Below are 19,217 nucleotides of genomic sequence, written 5' to 3' on the forward strand. Positions count from 1 at the left end.
GTCTGGAACCGAGTATGACGCCTCCTAGTCCGGAGCCTCCGACGACGCTGTTCCGTCCGGAGCCTTCAGCAACGCTCCCCAGCCCGGGGCCTCCAGCGACGCCTCCCAGTCTGGGGCCGCCAGCGACGCTTTCCAGTCCAAGGCCAAGGCCTTGTGTTTTCTGTTTTCTAAGTGGGTTGTCTAGAGTTTCATTCTATGTTGTCATTTTCTATGTTGTGGCCAGGTATGGTTTCCAATCAGAGGCAGCTGTCATTCATTGTCTCTGATTGGAAGCCATACTTAGGCAGCCTGTTTTTCATGGGGTTTTGTGGGTTCTGTTTTTTGTATTCACCTGACGGAACTGTTGTCGGTCGTTTTCTTGTTTTGTTCTTAAAGTGTATTCATTAAAATGTCTCCCGATGACTTACACTGTACTCTCTGGTATAACAAACACCCAGATCCAGATCCAGTCTATGAGGAAGCATTACTTAAGGCCCCAGAGAGAACTATAGGGTTAAAGTGGTTTCACTATGACAACACTCATGTTGTTGTGGAAGTGGAGCTACTTCCACAGAACCAGACACTGTTCAGAGAAAGGTGGTGTCCCCATGTATGTCAAGTCCTGACCAGTAAAGGGGTCATTTTGTAGTTGGTCAGGACGTGGCAGAGGTGTGTTTGTTTTGTGTGTTTCGGGGTTTTGGTTTATGTTCTGTTTTCTATTTCTATGTGGGTTTTCTAGTTGTTCTATTTCTATGTTCAGGCTTTTGGTTTGGCCTTCAATTGGAGGCAGCTGTTCCTCGTTGCTTCTATTTGGAGGCCATATTTAAGTAGGGTTTTTCAGCTTGTGTTTTGTGGGTGGTTGTCTCCGTGTATTGTCAGTGTACCTTACAGGACTGTTTTCGTCGTTCTTTTGTTCAGTGTTCATTTTCTTTCAACAAAACAAGAAGATGTTTAACTTCTCTAGGGCCAGTGGGACGAAGTCGTCCCACCTACGTAACAGCCAGTGGAATCCTGTGGCGCGTTATTCAAATACCTTAGAAATGCTATTACTTCAATTTCTCAAACATATGACTATTGTACACCATTTTAAAGACAAGACTCTCGTTAATCTAACCACTAGCATACCCCCCGCAAACTTCCGGTGAATTTACTAAATTACTCACGATAAACGTTCACAAAAAAAATAACAATTATTTTAAGAATTATAGATACAGAACTCCTCTATGCACTCGCTATGTCCGATTTTAAAATAGCTCTTCGGTGAAAGCACATTTTGCAATATTCTAAGTAGATAGCCCGGCATCACAGGGCTAGCTATTTAGACACCCACCAAGTTTAGCCCTGACCAAAGTCAGATTTACTATAAGAAAAATGTTATTACCTTTGCTGTTCTTCATCAGAATGCACTCCCAGGACTTCTACTTCAATAACAAATGTTGGTTTTTGCCTGCCATATGAGTTCTGTTATACTCACAGACACCATTCAAACAGTTTTAGAAACTTTAGGGTGTTTTCTATCCAAAGCCAATAATTATATGCATATTCTAGTTTCTGGGCAGTAGTAATAACCCTAACAGTTTAACCTCTATGGGCTCGGTGGGACGCATATGACTATTTTACACCATTTTAAAGACAAGACTCTCGTTAATCTAACCACACTGTCCGATTTCAAAAAGGCTTTACAACGAAAGCAAAACATTAGATTATGTCAGCAGAGTACCCAGCCAGAAATAATCAGACACCCATTTTTCAAGCTAGCATATAATGTCACATAAACCCAAACAACAGCTAAATGTAGCACTAACCTTTGATGATCTTCATCAGATGACAACCCTAGGACATTATGTTATACAATACATGCATGTTTTGTTCAATCAAGTTCATATTGATATCAAAAACCAGCTTTTTACATTAGCATGTGACTAGCATGTGACTAGCATTCCCACCGAACACTGCCGGTGAATTTACTAAATTACTCACGATAAACGTTCACAAAAAGCATAACAATTATTTTAAGAATTATAGATACAGAACTGCACTATGCACTCGATATGTCCGATTTTAAAATAGCTTTTCGGTGAAAGCACATTTTGCAATATTCTCAGTAGCTATTTAGACACCCAGCAAGTTTAGCACTCACCAAAGTCAGATTTACTATAAGAAAAATGTTATTACCTTTGCTGTCTTCGTCAGAATGCACTCCCAGGACTTCTACTTCAATAACAAATGTTGGTTTGGTTCAAAATAATCCATAGTTATATCCAAACAGCGGCGTTTTGTTCGTGCGTTCAAGACACTATCCGAAAGGGTAAATAAGGGTGACGAGCATAGCGCAATTCGTGACCAAAAAATTCTAAATATTCCATTACCGTACTTCGAAGCATGTCAACCGCTGTTTAAAATCAATTTTTATGCCATTTTTCTCAATAAAAAGCGATAATATTCCGACCGGGAATCTGCGTTTAGGTAAACAGACGAAAGAAAATAAAGCACGGGGTCGACTCGGGCACGCGCCTAAGCCCATAGTACTCTGATCGGCCACATGCCAAACGCGATAAAGTGTTTCAGCCAGAGGCTGCCTCGATATCGTTCAGCTTTTTCCCGGGCTCTGAGAGCCTATGGGAGCCGTAGGAAGTGTCACGTTATAGAAAAGATCCTCAGTCTTCAATAAAAAGAGCCAAGATGAAACACAACTTGTCAGACAGGCCACTTCCTGCATGGAATCTTCTCAGGTTTTGGCCTGCCATATGAGTTCTGTTATACTCACAGACACCATTCAAACAGTTTTAGAAACTTTAGGGTGTTTTTTATCCAAAGCCAATAATTATATGCATATTCTAGTTACTGGGCAGGAGTAGTAACCAGATTAAATCGGTACGTTTTTTATCCGGCCGTGTCAATACTGCCCCCTAGCCCTAACAGGTTAAAGGGGTAGTTCCAATACAAGTAGTACCTAAATCCAATCTTAGGCCATATCAGAAGCAATATCCCATGAAACCAGAGGCAATAAAAGGTATTACTCCAATCGTTGAGCAACTAAGGAAAGGAGGGGTAATCATCCCAAGGCGATGAAGCATTTTGTAACTCTCCCCTGTTCCCAGTTAAAAATAGCAGCTCCAAGTACAGATTGGAGGATGGTCATGGATCTACAAGGGGTTAATAAAAGTATCATTCCACGGGCTCCATGTGTACCAGATCCACATACATTGTTGAACCAATTGAAACTCGAAAATGCCTACTTCACAGTGATAGATTTGGCAAATGCTTTCTTTAGCGTTCCAGTACACCCCGATAATCAAGGGTGGTTTGGGTTCACCTTTTTGGGGAGCAAATGGGGAGCAAATGGACGTACTCGAGGACTCCCCAGGGATTTTTTCGGAAAGTCTGATGATTTACAACGAGGCTATTACCTGAAATCTAGGCCAGTTTGACCCTCCACAAGGGAGCCAAATGTTGATATATGTAGATGACATTTTGGTAGCGAAGCCCTCTCAGGGGGGCTGTAAAGCTGACCCTCTAGCTCTGTTAATGTTTTTGGCTGAACAGGGCCATAAGGTCAGCAGGAAAAAGTTGCAGCTGTGGAGGGGGGAGGTTATCTATCTCGGACACACCATAACACAGGAAGGGAGAACACTTAACTTGACTAGAAAAACAGCCATCTTAGAAGCACCTAAACTACTCAATAAGAAACAGATGATGAGTTTTTCTTGGAATGATTAATATGGGCTATGTGGGACCCACCCCTGGTACACCCTATCAACAACAGGTGAAATATCAAGAGCGCCAAATTTGAAAACAATTAAATGCCATAATTCAAATTTCTCAAACATACAACTATCTTACACCCTTTGAAAGATAAACATCTCCTTAATCTAACCACGTTGTCCGATTTCAAAAAGGCTTTACGGCGAAGCATAAAGTTAGATTATGTTAGGACAGTACATTGAAAATAGCTGTGTGTAATATTTTGTCAATGCAAAGACACGCGTCACCAAAAGCAGAAAACTAGCTAAAATTATGCACTAACCTTTGACAATCTCCATCAGATGACACTCCTAGGACATTATGTTAGACAATACATGCATTTTTCGTTCTATCAAGTTCATATTTATATCCAAAAACAGCGTTTTACTATGGCGTTGATGTTGAGGAAATCTTTTCCCTCCAATACCGCCAGTCAAATCAGCACAACAAATTAAATAATTACTATTCGAAAACATTGGTAAAATATTATATTGTCATTCAAAGAATTATAGATTTACATCTCTTGAACGCAACCGGATTGCCAGATTTAAAAATAACCTTACTGTGAAATCACACTTTGCAATAATCTGAGCACTGCGCCCAGAAAAATACGCTTTGCGATACAGACTAACCGCCATGTTGGAGAGATCTAAAATCGAAAATACTATGTAAATAATCCATTACCTTTGATTCTCTTCATCAGATGTCACTTCCAGGAATCCCAGGTCCATAACAAATGTAGTTTGTTCAAAAAAGCTCATAATTTATGTCCAAAAAGCTCCGTGTTGTTAGCACATGATCTATGCCCGCCGGACTTGTCTTCATGAACGAGGGGAAAAAAAATATTTACGTTCGTTCAAACATGTCAAACGTTGTATAGCATAAATCATTAGTGCCTTTTTCAACTAGAACATGAATAATATTCAAGGCGGACGATTGCATTCTCTTTTAAAACGTATTGGAACGAGAGTACCCAACATGAACTCGCGCACCAGAGTCTAATCGGCCACCACCGTTCCAAGGCTCTTGTTCATTCAGTTCTCACAGTAGAAGACTCAAACCACTTTCTAAAGACTGGTGACATCTAGTGGAAGCCATAGGAAGTGCTCAAAGATTAACAAGCCCCTGTGTGTTTCAATGGCATAGGCTTAAATGTAATTCAACACATCAGGTATCCATTTCCTGTCAGAATTTGTCTCAGGGTTTTGACTGCCATATGAGTTCTGTTATACTTACAGACACCATTCAAACAGTTTTAGAAACTTCAGAGTGTTTTCTATCCAAACCTGAACAATAATATGCATATTCTAGCTTCTGAGTTGGTGTAGGACGCAGTTAAAAATGGGCACATATTTTTTTCAAAATTCTCAATACTGCCCCCTAGCCCTTAACTATTGCTGTGCGTGGATACCCCACTTTGCATTACATACTGGAAAGCTCAGTGAGCTAATATATGCTAAAGCTATGGCAGCCAGAGAGAAGATAGCATGGACTATAGAAGCAGAAGGACAGTTTTTAAGCATCTAGCATCTAGACTTCAACTAGTTTGTTGGTCGTTGGTCATATTAGTTTGTTGGTCATATTAGTTTGTTGGTCATATTAGTTTGTAGGTCATATTAGTTTGTAGGTCATATTAGTTTGTTGGTCATATTAGTTTGTTGGTCTTATTAGTTTGTAGGTCATATTAGTTTGTAGGTCATATTAGTTTGTAGGTCGTTGGTCATATTAGTTTGTTGGTCATATTAGTTTGTTTACCAAACCGTTCGGGCACTACAGACGTTTTCATGAGAAGACAGATTTTCAGGACAAACAGCACTCTAGCTCTGCCACTTTTCACTGAAGATTCGCAAGAATTGCGACATAGGCTGATGTGGTGGATTGACACATCCAATGTACCCGATATCTCTAGCCTAAACAGACAGATTTTATGGGGATTATTTGATTATGTTAATTAGATTTCCAAAACATTTTAGGGATAAAAAACAAAATTGGTTAAAGAAAATTGTGATAAGGAAAATATACCACGTTGCAAAATAGTTGGGAGATTTCCAATGTATCAATTCCTTAGCACATGATTTACTGATTCATAAAATTACCCCGGATTCAAAACTTAGAGTATTTAATTTTTAATTATTATACAACATTCTCTCAACCAATAGAATGTTATATATATGGGGGATACAACCATCCCAGCTCTGCAGGTGTTGCTGAGAAGAGTCAGAATCATTAGATCACTTATTTTGGTACTGCCCAGGTTGTTTTTGGTCACAGGTTCAGGAATTGCTGAAGAATTGCTATTTGCAAATAGCACTGCTGGGTGATTTAAAAAGTCATAGTCAATCGATCAATATTATTTTCATACTCTTAGCAAAATGTTTATCTTTAATTTAAAATCTGTAGAAACAATGAGAATAGAAAGTTTCAGAACTTTTGTGAAACATCACAGCAGAGTTGAAAAATATATCGCAAATAAATAACAATCCTAACTGGATGTTCTTTAGAGATAGATGGGAGGAGTTGAGGGGAGCTGAATGGTGGGACAAAATAAAGATAACTAATGTAAAATATACTGTGTCTGTAAAATGTATATAGTATGTATAAGCTGAAAGTAGAAGCTTAATTGATGTCCATTAGTTTACTCTAATTAGGGGAGGGGTGGTAGGGTCAGGAGCAAAATAATACATAAAGAAAATATAATAAAAATATAGGGTGAAAAGGAGACATGAACTGGGTAATAGATACACAGATTGAGACATGACTAGAGGAGGTGTCACAAGGGTCGTTGAATGGAGACCAAGGCGTAGCGTGTATAGTGCTCATATTTACTTTTTTAACTTCTATGGGAAAGGTGGGACGTGAGTGTCCCACTCTATTCAACAGCCAGTGGTAGAGCGTGGCGCGAAATTCAAAACCTCAGAAATTATATAATTTCAATATTTCAAACATACGACTATTTTTACACAATTTAAAAGATAACACTCTCGTTAATCTAACCACATTGTCCGATTTCAAAAAGGCTTTACAGCGAAAGCAAAACATTAGATTATGTTAGGAGAGTACATAGCCAGAAATAACCACACAGCCATTTTTCAAGCAAGTATATATCTCACAAAAACCAAAAACACACCTAAATGCAGCACTAACCTTTGATGATCTTCATCAGATGACACTCCTAGGACATTATGTTATACAATGCATGCATGTTTTGTTCAATCAAGTTCATATTTATATCAAAAAACAACTTTTTACATTAGCATGTGATGTTCAGAACTAGCATACCCACCGAAAACTTCCGGTGAATTTACTAAATTACTCATGATAAACGTTCACAAGATACAAAAATTGTTATGTAAGAATTATAGATACAGAACTCCTTTATGTAATCGCGGTGTCAGATTTTATAATTGCTTTTCGGCGAAAGCACATTTTGTAATATTCTGAGTACATAGCTTGGCCATCAAGGCTAGCTATTCAGACACCCGCCAACGTCGGTGCTCAGTAAACTCAGAATTACTATTAGAAAAATTGGATTACCTTTGCTGTTCTTCGTCAGAATGCACTCCCAGGACTTCTACTTCAACAACAAATGTTGTTTTGGTTCCAAATAATCCATAGTTATATCCAAATACCTCCGTTATGTTCGTGCATTTAGGTCACTATCCAAAGGGTAACGTGCGAGCGCATTTCGTGACAAAAAAATTCAAAATGTTCCTTTACCGTACTTAGAAGCATGTCAAACGCTGTTTAAAATCAATCTTTAAAAGAGCGATAATATTCCAACTGGACAACGTTGTATTCATTCAAAGAGAGAAAGAAAAAAAATTGTGATCTCTCGTGAAGCGCATTTCCATTCCCTTTGTCCTCAGGCAGTCCATTAACAAACAGTGCTCCTATACTTTGCCCAGAGACAGGTGACCCCCCAATCTACTTTCTGGTGGCTTTAGAGAGCCAATGGAAGCCTTAGAAAGAGCAACATAACCCCACGGATACTGTAGTTTCGATAGACAAGCAAAAGCAAAACTACAAAATCGCAGACAGGGCACTTCCTGCTTGAAATCTTCTCAGGTTCTCATCTGCCTGCCATATGAGTTCTGTTATACTCACAGACACCAACAGTTTTAGAAAATTTAGAGTATTTTCCATCCAAATCTACTATATTATGCATATTCCCGTTTCTGGGCAAGAGTAGTAACCAGTTTAAATCGTGTACGTTTTTTTATCCGGCTGTGAAAATACTGCCCTCTAGCCCCAACAGGTTAATGAATACACTTTAACCTGTTAAGGCTAGGGGGCAGTATTTGCACGGCTGGATAAAAAAATGTACCCGATTTAATATGGTTACTAATCCTACCCAGTAACTAGAATATGCATATACTTATTATATATGGATAGAAAACACCCTAAAGTTTCTAAAACTGTTTGAATGGTGTCTGTGAGTATAACAGAACTCATTTGGCAGGCAAAACCCTGAGACATTTTCTGACAGGAAGTGGATACCTGATGTGTTGTATTACCTTTAAACCTATGCCATTGAAAAACACAGGGGCTGAGGAATATTTTGGCACTTCCTATTGCTTCCACTAGATGTCACCAGCCTTTACAAAGTGTTTTGAGTCTTCTGGAGGGAGATCTGACCGAACAAGAGCCATGGAACGATGATGGCCCATTAGACACCTGGCACGCGAGTTCATGTTGGGTACCCTCGTTCCAATACGTTATAAAAGAGAATGCATTCGTCCACCTTGAATATTATTCATGTTCTGGTTAAAAAAGGCCCTAATGATTTATGCTATACAACGTTTGACATGTTTGAACGAACGTAAATATATTTTTTCCCCTCGTTCATGAAGTGAAGTCCGGCGGGCTTAGATCATGTGCTAACAAGACGGAGATTTTTGGACATAAATGATGAGCTTTTTTGAACAAAACTACATTCGTTATGGACCTGTGATACCTGGAAGTGACATCTGATGAAGAGAATCAAAGGTAATGGATTATTTACATAGTATTTTCGATTTTAGATCTCCCCAACATGGCGGCTAGTCTGTATCGCAACGCGTATTTTTCTGGGCGCAGTGCTCAGATTATTGCAAAGTGTGATTTCCCAGTAAGGTTATTTTTAAATCTGGCAAGTTGATTGCGTTCAAGAGATGTAAATCTATAATTCTTTAAATGACAATATAATATTTTACCAATGTTTTCTAATTTTAATTATTTAATTTGTGACGCTGACTTGAATGCCGGTTATTGGAGGGAAACGATTTCCTGAACATCAACGCCACAGTAAAACGCTGTTTTTGGATATAAATATGAACTTGATAGAACTAAAAATGCATGCATTGTCTAACATAATGTCCTAGGAGTGTCATCTGTTAGAGATTGTAAAAGGTTAGTGCATAATTTTAGCTGATTTTATGGTTTTGGTGACGCCTGTCTTTGAATTGGCACAACATTACACACAACTCTTGTAAATGTACTGTCCTAACATACTCTAAATTTATGCTTTCGCCGTAAAACCTTTTTGAAATCGTAAAACGTGGTTAGATTAAGGAGATGTTTATCTTTCAAAGGGTGTAAAATAGTTGTATGTTTGAAAAATTTGAATTTTGACATTTATTTGGATTCAAATTTGCCGCTCTTGAAATGCACCTGCTGTTGATGGAGTGCACCACGGGTGGGACGCTTGCGTCTCACCTAGCCCATAGAGGTTAACAACAAAACAAGAAAACGACCGACAACAGTTCCGTCAGGTGAATACACTAAACAGAAAACAACCACCCACAAAACCCCATGAAAAACAGGCTGCCTAAGTATGGCTTCCAATCAGAGACAATGAATGACAGCTGCCTCCGATTGGAAACCATACCTGGCCACAACATAGAAAATGACAACATAGAATGAAACTAGACAACCCACCTAGAAAACAGAAAACCCAAAACACATAGACGAAACACCCCCTCTGTCACGCCCTGACCAATCTACTAGGGAAAAATGTCCTCATACCAGGGTCAGGACATGACAGGAGGGGTGTAGTCTGAGGAGGAGGAAAGATAAAGTTCCTAGGAATATGTATTGTGTAGAGCTCTGAATGGTGAGTCATTTGCCAATTTAACTGGAGAAAATGTATAAAAGAGACACTCAGCTCTTCGATGTGAAAACACTTTCTACAACTTTCTCCCAGAGAAGACACATTCTCCCAGAGAAGACACTTTCTCCCAGAGAAGACACTTTCTCCCAGAGAAGACACTCCAAAACAGAGGAAGAACACAACATCGCTGGTAAAGAAATGACTTCCAATGAAGGGTTCTGATGTGTACATGAGTATGTCTGTGTTACTATAAAGGGCAGGGTGGTGGTGGGATACATGGGTTTCACTTGTTCCACTGGCACCATAACACCTGATTCAGATGATCAAAGAATCAGAGTCTTCAATTAGGATCATAATTGATGTAAGAGGAAAACAAATACATGACTAATGCTGTCCTCTAGGGGGCGTTGTTACCACTCCTGATGTGTGATTATGTGTTTTAGTGTTGTTTTTTCAGTAAACCAATTCATTGATATATTATTATAATAAATCATTTGACTCAGCCGAGCCCAACTGTCTGTTTTAGTATCTGTTTAGGGTGTTTTGGTGCATCCTTGAAGTCATCATTTTCACAAGCCATGTATCCCCTTTAGAACACCTGGAGAAAATACTTAGTAAAGCTGGCCGCTAATTCCTTCATATTTTATACTTATACTTATATTTTATACTTTATACTTATGTCCTGGTCTTTGGTGTTGTTAGTGTGTTTACATGTGGTTCAGAAAGGGCAATGGTAAACCCATCACCAGAGTCCAGTTTTCATTCACTGATGCAATGAAAGATGGCCTGAAAAAAGCAAGGTTCACTGAGCTCCCAGAAAACCTCAACTCTGGAATATACGGAGACGTCATCCAGCTGTGGTACTCTAGTGGTGCAAGCCCTAAGTATGACATTCCCATTGAAGATCTCTTCCTCAACACTAATGAGAAGGAAGAGGCCAATCAGTTCAAACTCGGCTGGGAAAGGCTACCATGCAATCTGAACCGCGGTAACTCAGGAGATTTCATCACCCTCTGGTTGAAGAGAAGGAGTGAGACCTACATCTGTGACGTTGCTGCCACCACCTCATTCCCTGAACACATCAACCTTTTCAACGAGGGCTACATCCGGCTGGATGAAGATCTCAATAGAGATTCTGGAGGAAACCCTATCTTCCTCTGGTACCGTCAATCCACCGCAACGGGCGGCGGGCTCACCGAGATGAATGCATCCGTCAACCATGATCAGGATTCCAGCCTAGAGATGAGTGGTTTCACCGTGGTGAATGTTAACCTCAATGCGGGAAGAAGCGGTGAGTCAGTGATGGTCTGGTTCAAGAAAGATGGATCTCTCCCAATCAAGGCCTTGACCGTTACATCCAACCCTGATGTAACTGGCCCTTATATGGAGGCCGGCTTGATCCTCATCGATAAAAATCTGAATGCTGGCAACAATGGTATGCCCCTCTTCCTCTGGTATGGCAAATAAAAACCTGAGTTGGAGAGGCAGAATCAGCACAGAATTGTGCCAGATATTAGCTTTTGCATGGCAATTTATCTGTGTTTAATTTTTTTATGTTGTTCTGACACTCAATGTTAGCTTTTATGTCATAAAGTCACTGTCAGAGATAATTTAGAAAGTTTTCTTTAATGTTGTATTCAATCAATGAACAATTGAATTATAGAAATTATATTTTAGCAGCAGGTAGCAGCAGGTATTATATTGTGTTGTGTTAGTCAGAAATTCTTTTGAAAAACCTGAGTAAAGTAATACAAATACCATTTAAATGATTCCTGTGTAACCCTGAGCATTCTGTTAATCAATAAAGAAAGCATAGCAAATGAGAACATTGTACCTTTTAATTAATCAAATGCTTGACTTTAGCACAAAGGCCTGCTAGCAAATATTGCACATTACGATTTATATTATAATGACCAGGAATGGGAGAGTACAAAGCTCACAAATGCACACTAAGGTTGATAATGCAGCAATCTGATAAATAACACACCTAAAGCTTTGTTTCACTGATAACTCACATTTGACAAAGTTTGGGTGCCTTGCAGATTTTAGGATATTTTGTCTTGGCCTTGATCATCCATTCTTCTAGCTATCTATATGATTAGTTTTGTCTCTCAATGCAATATTTCTGTGGTGCAAAACAGCACAGATTATATGTCTCGCTTTATGTCTCTCTCTAATGTCAATATGCCTTGTACACTGTTGTTTAGGGTAGTTGTCATTGTTTTATTGTACTGCGGAGCCCCTAGTCCCACTCAACATGCCTCAGATACCCCCTTTGTCCCACCTCCCACACATGCGGTGACCTCACCCAGCATAACCAGCACGTCCAGAGATGCAACCTCTCTCATCATCACTCAGTGCCTGGGCTTACCTCCACTGTACCTGCACCCTACCATACCCCTGTCTGCACATTATGCCCTGAATCTATTCTACCACGCCCAGAAATCTGCTCCTTTTATTCTCTGTTCCCAACGCACTAGACAACAAGTTCTGATAGCCTTTAGCCGTACCCTTATCCTACTCCTCCTCTGTTCCTCTGGTGATTTAGAGGCCCCTTGTGTCCCCAGGCGCTCTCATTTGTTGACTTCTGTAACCGTAAAAGCCTTGGTTTCATGCATGTTAGCATCAGAAGCCTCCTCCCTAAGTTTGTTTTACTCACTGCTTTAGCACACTCCGCCAACCCTGATGTCCTTGCCGTGTCTGAATCCTGGCTGAGGAAGGCCACCAAAAATTCTGAGATCTCCATCCTCAACTACAACATTTTCCGTCAAGATAGAACGGCCAAAGGGGGATGAGTTGCAATCTACTGCAGAGACAGCCTGCAAAGTGCTGTCATACTTTCCAGGTCTATGCCCAAACAGTTCGAGCTTCTAATTTTTAAAATTAATCTCTCCAGAAATAAGTCTCTCACTGTTGCTGCCTGTTATAGACCCCCCTCAGCTCCCAGCTGTGCCCTGGACACCATTATGTGAATTGAATGACCCCCATCTGTCTTTGAGTTTGTTCTGCTAGGTGACCTAAACTGGGATATGATTAACACCCAGACCGTCCTACAATCTAAGCTAGATGCCCTTAAACAAATCCCTAGGAAAGCAAATAACTTTACAGGGATTGGGTTAGCCAGATTGAAGTACTCAGCCAACCCACCTTGGTTCACTTAAATTCCTGATGAGTACCAGTGTTATAGATACAAGAATGGCACCGAGAACTTAGATGATTTTAATGGCTGAAAGGTAATTGTTAATAACAAACTTGTATGCCATCTGTAAATACAAAAAACAAATGTATTACGAGGCTAGTTGGTTCATCCATGGAAAAAGTCAGCAACCTTCCCGCTATGCAGGATTGGCTGAAATAATGAGTGGGCTGGACATGCTGAGAGATGAGTTCGGATTGGTCCCCATGTAGCACGCCTCTGTCTATAATATGAGCAGGTCCGTATGTGTCAGTAATAATTTCTAACGCTGCTTTTTTGAAAAGACATCATGTAGTAGAGGTGTATAAGTGTTGCTCTCCATTTTCTGGAGAACCGAGTTTTGAAATCAATGGAATTAGAGTATGATAACTGAATCAAAAAGAGAACACACATAAAGCTCCAGATTACATCTTCAAACCATGGCATCCGTGACAGAGAGGGAGAAGAGGGAGAAGCATCCATCCATGTTTACGGGTAAGAGAGTCTAGCTAGCTACATTTTCAGATATTACACGTTTCAAATTTTGTCTGAAGTTGTTTTCATATCAAGTTAAAGTGTACTGTTAGCTAGCTAGATAACGTTAGCTGGCTGGCTAGCTTTCTAACATTACATGTATGATATGTGTAGTATCTCAGAGCCATTTGCATTGCTAGTTTTAACCTCTCTAGGGTAGGGGGCAGTATTTGCACGGCCGGATAAAAAAACGCACCCGATTTAATCTGGTTATTACTACTGCCCATAAACTAGAATATGCATATAATTGTTTGATTTGGATAGAAAACACCCTAAAGTTTCTAAAACTGTTTGAATGGTGCCTGTGAGTATAACACAACTCATATGGCAGGCAAAAACCTGAGAAGATTCCTTACAGGAAGTGCCCTCTCTGACCATTCCTTGGCCTTCTACACTCTCTTTATTGAAAACTGAGGATCTCTGCTGTAACGTGACACTTCCTACAGCTCCCATAGGCTCTCAGAAGGCGGCAGAACATTGAGAGATGACTTTGCAGGCCATGGCTGAAAAACAGTAGCGCATTTCGATAGTGGTCGATCTGAGAACAATGAGACTGGGGGCGCGTGCACGAGACGACTCCATGTTTTTATTTTTTCGTCTTTCAACGAAAACAGGGTTTCCCGGTCGGAATATTATCGCTTTTTTACGAGAAAAATAGCATAAAAATTGATTTTAAACAGCGGTTGACATGCTTCGAAGTACGGTAATGGAATATTTAGATTTTTTTTGTCACGATATGCGCCGGGCGCGTCACCCTTCGTCACCCTTCGGATAGTGTCTTGAACGCACGAACAAAACAGAGGATATTTGAACATAACTATGGATTATTTTGAACCAAACCAACATTTGTTATTGAAGTAGAAGTCCTGGGAGTGCATTCTGACGAAGAACAGCAAAGGTAATACAATTTTTCTTATAGTAAATCTGAATTTGGTGAGTGCCAAACGTGGTGGGTGTCAAAATAGCTAGCCCTGTGATGGCGAGCTATCTACTCAGAATATTGCAAAATGTGCTTTTGCCGAAAAGCTATTTTAAAATCGGACATAGCGATTGCATAAAGGAGTTCTGTATCTATAATTCTTAAAATAATTGTTATGTTTTTTGTGAACGTTTATCGTGAGTAATTTAGTAAATTCACCGGAAGTTTGCGGTGGGTATGCTAGTTCTGAACGTCACATGCTAATGTAAAAAGCTGGTTTTTTATATAAATATGAACTTGATTGAACAAAACATGCATGTATTGTATAACATAATGTCCTAGGAGTGTCATCTGATGAAGATCATCAAAGGTTAGTGCTGCATTTAGCTGTGGTTTGGGTTTATGTGACATTATATGCTAGCTTGAAAAATGGGTGTCTGATTATTTCTGGCTGGGTACTCTGCTGACATAATCTAATGTTTTGCTTTCGTTGTAAAGCCTTTTTGAAATCGGACAGTGTGGTTAGATTAACGAGAGTCTTGTCTTTAAAATGGTGTAAAATAGTCATATGTTTGAGAAATTGAAGTAATAGCATTTCTAAGGTATTTGAATATCGCACCACGGGATTCCACTGGCTGTTGAGTAGGTGGGACGATTTCGTCCCACATACCCTAGAGAGGTTAAACCACCGCCTTTGCCATTAGAAAAGCTGAGAAAGTCACTTGGGTCCACGTTATCCACTGCAAGAAGGTATGTACACATATAAGCACTGCTGTTCACACACAGAGTTAGGAGAAGAACTGAGTACCAACAGGGTCCGGGGGTTACCTCCTTAACGAAGATTTCCTATCCCGATCGTTCATCACTCATCGCTCCTAGAGGTGTGAGTATGGGGTGGTACCTAGCAGATCGACTAAGGGCAGGAGAGAGTTGGCGGTTTTTGGGAAGAGCAGGGACTCTGAGCTGCATTATAGTCTTGGTAATCTTTCTGATACATTCAGATCCACCACCTTCCGGTACTAATCATACAACGCAGATGTCATAGATTAGAAGTAAAAGATAAACGATATAATACACTGATGTGTAATGTACAGAATAACGAATAAAGAAAGATCAAGATGTAGAATTTAAGGTAAACATTAACCTCTCTGGGCTAGGGGGGATGCTTGCGTCCCACCCTCTCAACAGCCAGTTGAATAAGGTGGCGGGTTATTCAAATACCTTAGAAATGCTATTACTTCAATTTCTCAAACATATGACTATTTTACAGCATTTTAAAGACAAGACTCTCGTTAATCTAACCACACTGTCCGATTTCAAAAAGGCTTTGCGTTGAAAACATAGATTATAATAATCTGAGGACAACGTCCCGCAAACAAGCATTAGTAGCATTTTCCAACCAAGCATTAGCGTCACTAAAGTCAGAAATAGCAATAAAATAATCAATTACCTTTGAAGATCTTCTTCTTTTGGTGATACAAAAGGCCCAATCTTCACAATAAATGGTCATTTGTTCTATCAAATCCATTTTTATAGCATAACACGAAACATTTCCTAACCGGCTAGTGTCATGAATTCTGACTCCTTCAACTTTCGACGAAGCATTCGATGTAATTACTCCCGCTAAACACATGTTTATCCAGTCATGGTTGGCTTTGTTGCAATCTCCTGTTTGCTAGTAACACAACCATACTTGATTGTTCTTTTTGCGGGACGTATTGACCGAAAATACCTGATTCGAACACACCTAACAATGACCTCATTGCGCGCCAATGATATGACCAGTGCTTCGTTGATTGACTGTTTTTCGGACCAATCACCACTGATCGTCTTGAAATCTAGCTTGGCAGATAGCCAATGAGCTAAGGTAAACGCAATATGTAATGGTAATACCCGGAATGACCAGCTCTTGAACGAAAGCCGAGCGTAACGTAGCCATTCGCCATTGAAACTTCTACCCGCAGGAGCCACATTTGTTTGCGCGCAGCAGTTTTGAGTCGAGATAATTTCCAGCTATTTTATCGATAAAATTATGGCTAGTAAATCTGTAAAATCAAAGGCTAAGTCCAGGTATACAGATGTACATGACATAATTGATGAAATAGATAGAGATAGTGAGACCGAGTTACTTGAAGAGGAGTCGGATTGTGAGTCAAGTTTGGACTCCGAGTTTGAGGAAATGTTTTTGCATGGAAAGGACGCTGTTTTGGACGGGTGAGTACCTCTCATGCCGTTGTTTGAAATTAATAATATCAAATATTATTCATTTGAGTTGTTTGGAGATATATATATATATTATTTTGTATTTATTTATTTGACATATATATGTAATGAACTGTGTGAAGTACACATGGCTAAACATTATGAGTGCGTGTCTGTGTCTGTATATATTAGATACATGTAAAAAAAATATCTATATGTTTTACATGTATTTTATCTAGACATAGGGTTCCCAACTCTGTATATAATCTGTCTGTATATCTAAAATATTTTTTACATGTATTTTATCTAGACATGGGGTTCCCAACTGTGTATATAATCTGTCTGTATATCTAAAATATTTTTTACATGTATTTTATCTAGACATGGGGTTCCCAACTGTGTATATAATCTGTCTGTATATCTAAAATATTTTTTACATGTATTTTATCTAGACATTGGTTTCACAACTCTATATATAATCTGTGTGTCTGTGTCTTCACAGTCCTTCTGATTCTGACTGGGAGCCCCCACTGCCAAGGTGCCCATCCCCCACAGGAGCTGAATCAACTAGCCGGACCCCTGCTGTCTCCGGCTCCACACCTACCCCCACCCGGCCAGGTGTGAAGTCTGTGACAAAGAAACGGAGATGGGGCAAAGCTAAACCAGCAATCAGAGAGGAGGAGGGTCGTTGGCACTCTGTGACGGTGGAGGATGTGGGCCCACCACCTCCAATATTCAGGCCACCAGGACCTCAGCTGGACATGACCTCCAACTACAGCCCCATGCAACTTTTTCAACTGTTTTTTACATCTTCAGTGATTGATTCCCTTGTCTTGAACACTAATAAATATCCTCTATGGGCTAGGCGGGACGAATTCGTCCCACCTACGTAACAGCCACTTGCAGCCTGTGGCGCGATTTTCAAAACCTTAAAAATCCTATTACTTCAATTTCTCAAACATATGACTATTTTACAGCTATTTAAAGACAAGACTCTCGTTAATCTAACCACACTGTCCGATTTCAAAAAGGCTTTACAACGAAAGCAAAACATTAGATTATGTCAGCAGAGTACCAAGCCAGAAATAATCAGACACCCATTTTTCAAGCTAGCATATAATGTCACCAAAACCCAGAAGACAGCTAAATGCAGCACTCACCTTTGATGATCTTCATCAGATGACAACCCTAGGACATTATGTTATACAATACATGCATGTTTTGTTCAATCAAGTTCATATTTATATCAAAAACCAGCTTTTTACATTAGCATGTGACGTTCAGAACTAGCATACCCCCGCAAACTTCCGGGGAATTCGCTAACATTTTACTAAATTACTCACGATAAACGTTCACAAAAAGCATAACAATTATTTTAAGAATTATAGATACAGAACTCCTCTATGCACTCGATATGTCCGATTTTAAAATAGCTTTTTGGTGAAAGCACATTTTGCAATATTCTAAGTACATAGCCCAGGCATCACGGGCTAGCTATTTAGACACCCGGCAAGTTTAGCACTCACCAATATCAGCTTTACTATTATAAAAGTTTGATTACCTTTTGTTGTCTTCGTCAGAATGCACTCCCAGGACTGCTACTTCAATAACAAATGTTGGTTTGGTCCAAAATAATCCATCGTTATATCCGAATAGCGGCGTTTTGTTCGTGCGTCCCAGACACTATCTGAAATGGTAAATCAGGGTCGCGCGCATGGCGCAATTCGTGACAAAAAAAATCTAAATATTCCATTACCGTACTTCGAAGCATGTCAACCGCTGTTTAAAATCCATTTTTATGCCATTTTTCTCGTAGAAAAGCGATAATATTCCGACCGGGAATGTCCATTTAGCTAAACTGAGGAAAGTAAACAAAGCTTTCGGTCGACGCGGGCACGCGCCTGAGTCTCACAGTACTGTAACCAGCCACTACCCAAACGCGCTACTTTGTTTCAGCCAGAGCCTGCAAAGCCACGATTCAGCTTTTTGCCGCCTTCTGAGACCCTATGGCAGCCGTAGGAAGTGTCACGGGACAGCTAAGATCCTCACTCTTCAATAAACAGAGACAAGAAGAACGACACCTTGTCAGACAGGCCACTTCCTGCCTGAAACCTTGTCAGGTTTTTGCCTGCCAAATGAGTTCTGTTATACTCACAGACACCATTCAAACAGTTTTAGAAACTTTAGGGTGTTTTCTATCCATGTGTAATAAGTATATGCATATTCTAGTTACTGGGTAGGAGTGGTAACCAGATTAAATCGGGTACGTTTTTTATCCAGCCGTGTCAATACTGCCCCCTATCCTAAACAGGATATGGTGCTAAGAAGCAGGCAGGCAAAAAAGAGACATGGAAGCCTATTTCCATGTCAGATATTTTTTGTTATTTATCTATGGTCATATACATGGGTCTAGTGAAGCTGAAAACCCTGAAACAGTATTGGAAAACTGCACCCCTCTATCAACTGCCTTTCCCCTCCACTGTCATGTCGTGCAAAAGGTTTCTGACAATCTCACGGGCGCTTCATATCAGTGACCCAGAAGTTGACGGGGACAACGACAAGAAGCGAGGCACAGC

The sequence above is a fragment of the Salmo salar genome, chromosome ssa26, assembly GCF_905237065.1.
Source record: "Salmo salar chromosome ssa26, Ssal_v3.1, whole genome shotgun sequence".
NCBI classification, from domain to species: Eukaryota; Metazoa; Chordata; class Actinopteri; order Salmoniformes; family Salmonidae; genus Salmo; species Salmo salar.